At 37.1% G+C, this 7,009-nt stretch overlaps 1 pseudogene; it reads right to left on the bottom strand.

Annotated features, from left to right (window-relative positions):
• Nucleotides 1–4,912: 4,912 nt before the first annotated feature.
• Nucleotides 4,913–6,544, bottom strand: LOC130830534 (actin-binding protein WASF1-like; annotated as a pseudogene).
• Nucleotides 6,545–7,009: the final 465 nt, after the last annotated feature.

The raw sequence follows: 7,009 nt of genomic DNA on the forward strand, positions 1-7,009 counted from the left end.
AATAATGCTGAGGGGGAAGACTAAGCAAGATGTGCATGTAGACAGGACAGAAAACTTCTGCAAAGAATAATTGAAGATTAAGAAACATGTTGTTTCCAGATCCATGAGGACCTTTGTAAATTCCCTGTTGTTTAAGAAAAGTCAGTCATTCTATGGTTTTATCCAGGGTACTGCCACAAAACATGACTTTTTAGGAATAATTATGTGATGTCAGGATGAATTGTTTCCAAAGCCCAGAATAATTTAGATATCTGTGGCTTTTTGTGCTTCCATATGAATTGTAAAATGGTTTTCTTTTTCTATTTCTGTGAAAACAACATTGGTTTTTGATAAAGACTGCGTTTAATCTGTAGATCACTTTGGGTAGTATGGGTATTTTAACAATATTGCTTTTCCAATCCATTAATACAAGATATCAACCTATTTGTTTAGGTCTCCTTTAAGTTCTTTCATACTATGTTTTGTAGTTTTCAGTATACAAGTCTTTCACTTTCATGGTTAAGTTTATTCTTAAATAATTTATGTATCATTAAAACCTATTTCTTTGCATTTCAGTTACTATATTACACTTTCAGAAATCTTCACATATACCTAGCTAGGGAAAACTTGCTTATCAAGTCGAAGCTTTCCAAATGCTATATTCAGCCTAATTATCCAATATCAAATGTTTAGCTTTAGGTTTTTTTTTAATATTAAATATGAAAAAATTTAAATATATCATTTACATGTTCAAAATTCATAGGCTGCTTTTGATGAACTAGTTCATGTCTCACCCTTTTGTAAGGTTCAGGTACACTATTTTCTCCTCTGATTACTTAGTTTGGTGTGATCTATCTATCCAGGTTCTTTGAGTCCTGTAGTGCATATTTTTCCATGATAGAACTTTTAATTGTGGTGCAGTGTTTTTATACTTTTGCATAGTAAAGTATAGACATGGATGATATGATGAACCCATGGATGAATGTCATTCATCCTCAGCTATAATCAATTCATTGCCAATTATCTTTATTTATAACTATACTAACTCCCTGTTTTTATAATTTTGGAAAAACTCCAGACATCATAACATTTTATCTAATGGTGGAAACATAATATACAGAATATAAAGACATATTAAAAATAATGGAACAAGTTACAGTTATATTTTTATCTTTCTTATTTACTGGTAAAACAGGCTTTCATTGGTAGGGTCATTTTTTTAGATTCCATTGCAGTGCTGCATAAATATGTACTACTAAATCGGCTGAAAAACTTCACTTCTCTATGGAATTGGTGAGTATCATTCTTGTAATCATGCATAATTTCTTTAATTTATCAAAAGGAATCACTACTAACATTCTACTTTTCTTTCTTGGATTCAATGCTGAATTATTGTGAGAATAGACTATGATGTATGAAGACACAGTAGGCTCACAAATTAAGTGAATGGTAGGTCAGGAGTAACATTGTGTGAGACTGGTGGATAAGAAGAGAGATCTGAGGATGCCAAACATGAGGCAGAAGTTCATGGCCCCTCTCATGGATGAAGGCAAAAGACCAAGGACAAGATCTCGGAACTAATTCCTGTAGAGTTTTAAATAAGGAGAAAACAGCAGTAATTGAACAGCTGAAAATCACTAAGAGAATTATTCTGGATCAGAACAGAGGTGGTGTGGTTAATCAATATATCATAATGCCTTTGGCTTCTAAGAAACACATTGCCTCAAAGTATCCTGAAGACAGAGCAATTGTTCATATCTACCTGTTTTTCACACCACTTAGTAATTCCACAAAATCTGATGTCATCAAGAAAGGCATCCCACACCTTACAGCACTGAAGTTTCTTAGTGATGCATATAATGATATTGACAATAAAGCCGATATTCCATGGAACTTTGAATTTTGTAGAGGAAAAGTATCTTCATTGGAATTCAAAAGGTCTAAAACTATTTGATTTTGTGGGATTTCCAATCAAATGGCAGTATGAACTAAGAAAAACCTGTATCACTGGAAGGAGTTATAATCTTAAACATCGGTGAGTGTCATGTATAAGGGAACATAATAGGAAGTAAATAATTCCATTTGGAAATAAATTTTGATGCAAAAACATTATTAAGATATTATAAAACTTGAAAATCAAATATGTTGAAATGAATTTTAAAAAACCCAAGTTTTTCATGCTTGTGAAAAATGTTTGTTAGAAACTATGCCCAGAATTACCAAGGAATAGATTAGGAAAGAGGCTATATGTCAATAATGTTTCAGGAATGAGAATGTCCAACTTGAGTGATAAACTTCTGGTTCAGATTCATATGTCTCCATTGATTCAAAATGTCAGTATACAATATCTCCTTCAATGACCTCTCAAAAATTTCACTGCTTATATTGAAGGAAACAAAATAACTAATTTATTTAAAAATTATTAAAAATGATGAGTAACAGGAAAATAAATTTCAGAAAAATCCAGAGGGCCAGCATCTTCTATAGAAAGTAGGACGGAAGTAGCCACAGTCATAACCACCATAGCCTCCAAGACCATAGCTGGAACCATAGCCATAGCCTAAGCCTCCAAAACCACCAAGGCCACAGTCAAGGCCACCATAGTAGTTGCCATAGTAGTAGCTCATTGTGTCAGGGGTTGAAGATTTGATTGGATGTTGAAGGTGACTTTCCTGAGAATGAGTATTACCAGCTGCGCCTGAACTTTTATACCCCTTCCATGTGGGTGTAAACCACAACACACAATCGTCATTCTCTTTGAAAATCCCTCTTTTGTGGAAAAAAGTACTATTAAGCCACACATTTCTTTATGAAGGATAGTTCCAGAGATGCATAAATACTTTTTTCCTTTGAATTGAATTGAACTGAGTTTTCATTCTTCAGAAACAGGCTTTGTGTTAATAATTATTTCCATGTCTTCAAAGCTTATGTTTTTACATATTTTTACACCTACATCATAACGATCAGGCTCCCTGACTTTAGATAACTTGAGATTTTGATCTTTGCCAATGGTATTTCCATTTGCCTCAGGTAGGATTCTCCTCAATGATGATTTTTCCTTATTACTTATGATGAAACAAACTAAGGTAAAATTATTAAATAATCCATAAATGATTGAGAATGCATATTTTTAGAAAGGAAATATGCATAAGTATGGGGCTTTTCTTTCTTGTTGCATATTTGTATGATAACCTTCTAAGCACCTTCATACTTGCAAAGATAATATTCAAGTCCCGTCATAAAATAATCCAAACCTACTTTCTCAAGTTTCTTGCCACTGCAACTGACAATAAATCTCCACTTTACCTAGATGAGTTCTCTCAGATTGTTTCCTGCAACTTCAATTGCCTTTCTCACTCCGAGGTTTTTATCCGACATCCTTTCTCATTCTAAAGTAACTCCCTCCCCTCATAGCTTCCTTCAACAATTCTAGTCCACAAAAACCTACAAACCTACAGCTATTTTTTAAGTTGACACTTCCTCTTTACAAAATTTATCATTTTTTAATTGGTTACCAGAACTGGTTTAAAAGCATTCCAAGGGCATGAACCTGACACCTAATACAATACCTTGTAAAAGGAAACAAAACACGTATTTGCTGATTTTTTTAATTTCTTTTTTCCTGAAATGCAAATTCATATTGTATGAGCTTTTTGTAAATAAAGAAGTATTTATATGAAGGGATGCTTCGTATTTCAAACTGCAAAAAAAAAATTACAATTAAAAAAATACACTCAATCAAATATTCATATTTACATTTTATTATGAGAAAGCAACAATGATAAGCCTTTGGGCAGGGAGATAATAGATGATAAATATATAAATGATGACTCCATTGACTTTATTTATTTAAAGAGATTTATTTATTTATTTATTGGCTGAGTTGGGCCTTCGTTGCTGTGCAAGGGCTTTCTCTAGTTGTGGCGAACGGGGACTAGTCTTCCATACGGTGCACAAGCTTATCATTGCGGTGGCTTCTCTTGTGGTGGAGCACGAGCTCTAGGCACGCAGGCTTCAGTAGTTGTGGCACATGGGCTCAATAGTTGTGGCTCACAGGCTCTAGAGAGCAGGCTCAGTAGTTGTGGCACACGGGGTTAGTTGCTCCCTAGAATGTGGAATTTGCCCACACAAGGGCTCGAACCCGTGTCCCCTGCATTCGCAGGTGGATTCTTAACCATTGTACCACCAGGGAAGTCCCTCCATTGACTTTATTTATTTAGTTTTTTAACCTTTAAAATGAACCATTTATTAAATCAGACTGTTATTCTTAACAGTTATGTAAGTTACATGGTTTATGTCAGAGTATTTCACATGGAAATTTTTTAAACTCTTATAGGCAAGCAAAATTGTACCACACAATATATAAGTAGGAAGGGGACACTGCTAAACATTCAAATAAGGCAAGTATTTTAAAATAATAAAACGATAATTTAAAAAAATTCAAGCATTCCTTTAAGAGAATTCAATACTACAAGCTAAATGTACTTTCTGAGTGTGTTCATATAATCAAGGCAGTGTTTCTTCTTTTAAAACATCAGGAAATGGAATAAGGCTCATTAAGAGATACAGCTGTCCTCAAGATTTTTAATCTCAGTTGCTTTCTTTAAATTAAAATTCACAATGTGCACAATTAAGATATATCAAAAAACTGAATCTGCTACTCTAACAGCTGTCCATGCTTAATACTTAGTGGTTTATTTGACCAAATGATGTTTTTTCAGGGAAAAATAAAAAAAAAAGACAAGCCACTGTAAAACATTTACTTTGAATGTATGCTAATATTTTTCTTAGAAATCAAAAATTATGGAGGAAAAAGTTTATTTACCTTAAGGAAAAGAAAGCAAAACACTGGACTGACCAAACATTTTCAAAGAACAAACACCACAAAGGACATTTGCATTCAGTTTTGTAATATTTATCAATGCATTTTTTCTTACTCCAACTAATCTACTTCATCAAATTCTGAATCATCTCCTGAATCACTATACTCCACAGCAATACGGCAGGACAGGATGGTGACATGTTCATGTTTAGCTTATTGTTCACGCTGCTCTTCTACTTTTCGTAGCTGAATACCTTTTCGTATTGCTTCCAGAAGTACACTTCTGGCGTCACTGATTACAGGTAGAGTTGATGGATGATGCTTTGGCTCAGAAGCAGGTATAACTTGTGATGGAGGAGATGGAGGCGTTAATGGAACATGGGGACTTGGGGCAATAGATGGAGTTGGATGTAGCCCAGAGGGAGGATGAGCAAGAGCTGCAACTGTGACAGGTGATGATGGTCAAATGCCAGGTGGAAGCAGAGGGTTCAGTGGTGGGGGTGGAGGCAGCCCCTGGACTTCTCCTTGTGGGAGTAGATGAACTGGTGGAGAGGGCTGTACTAGAGGAGGTTCAGTTGGAGGAGGAGCTGGGTGAAGAACTCTGGGGGCAGTGTGAAGAGGAGCTAGAGGTGGTGGTACTACTGGAGCTTGCAAAGCAGTGGCTGGAGGTGGAGAAGGTACTGGTGGCGGGGTGGGGGTGGGGGGTGAGGGGGCAGAGAGTTGAAGTCATTGAAGCTCTTAATGAAGAAGTTGACAAGGCAGGTGGAAGAGGTGGTGGAGGAGGTAGGGCGGTGGGGCTCACAAACAGGTGTCCTGCCGGTAGCTGGTGACTGAGGACGAACCTGTAGCAGAACAGATACAGGTGGGTATGGGTTTCGCATCTCCTGCTCCATGCGTTGGTGGAGGTGGAGGTGGTTCATGTGGTCTGACTAAGACCCTTTCCTCCACTCTAGTCAGAGGCTCACTCAGCTGACTAAATAGCAAGGCAGAAAGTGAATAAGATCCATCCGTATGATCCACATATGTCTGAGGTCTTGTTTCAAAATGAGAGGCTGCACCATTAGCAACTTCCCTGTGCTGATGTAAGAGATTAGCATCATCTTCAGCCAGCTCTGGACCTTGGGCCAGCTTCTGCCATTCTCTCTGCCTGTCATGAGGTGCTCTTGGCACTTTTTCTGGTTCATGAGGACAATCTAGATTTTTCTGCTTCTGCTTCCTCTTTTCCTTCCTCTTATCCTCTGTATCTTGTAACATTTTTTCTTTCCATAGATCAAAGAAATATGAAGGACTGGTATAAAACTTCAAACCTTCTTTACCATCATCTCTCTAAGGAGTGAGTATATTGAGAGGTGGAGGCTGTTTACAAACATCATATGTCTCTTGTATTGGAACAGGCAAAATCTTGTGGTCAAAAAGCTGCTGATCTTGAATTGTAGAACTTCAGGAAGATTTTTTCATTGTTATATCTTGCAAAGACAATTCTTCTTTAGGATCAAGCTGTGTAACACTAACAGATAAATGGTCCACACGTTCTTGTAATGAGTTAACTCTGGTGGGAAAATTATGTGCTTCATTGAATAATTCCGCAAATATATCTTCAGCCTATTTACTTAGGCCACTTAGTTGTCTAATTATATTTGCCAAGGAAATATTGATTACACATTCCAGTTCATTCTTAATTCCTCTAGACAGTGCTGTGTGGCACAAGTGCCTAGGATCCATGTTTCTTTTCAATAATGGCATCTTGAGATCAACCTCTATGCCAGTTCACCTTTGTTGCAAAAAACAAGGGGGATTCTTTTGAGTTCCAACAGCAGACTTCAGAAGAAGCTGTGAACTCTCCTCTTCTGTACCTGCTGGCGTTGGAGGGTTGCCTGCAGGGGTGGGGGGGCAGCTGCGGCTCACTGCAGGGACAGGGACACTGGCGGCAGGGGCCCTGGGAAGTGCTCACCGGTGTGAGCCCTCCCGGAGTCCTCCATTAGCCCCAACAAAGAGCCCATAAGCCCCAGTGTTCCCTCCATTGACTTTAAATCCCGCAACTTAATTGTACTTGCAGTTGTGTATGTACTTATCTCTTTATGTTGTATGCATGTGTGTGTTAGTTGATGTATGTGAATGAAGCCATATATGTTTTTTCTTGTAAATACCATAAAGCAGTATACAGAGGAGTAAAATGATGGATAGTACACTGATTTCAAGACTAATTTA

This window comes from Hippopotamus amphibius, chromosome 10 (assembly GCF_030028045.1).
Source record: "Hippopotamus amphibius kiboko isolate mHipAmp2 chromosome 10, mHipAmp2.hap2, whole genome shotgun sequence".
Lineage (NCBI taxonomy): Eukaryota > Metazoa > Chordata > Mammalia > Artiodactyla > Hippopotamidae > Hippopotamus > Hippopotamus amphibius.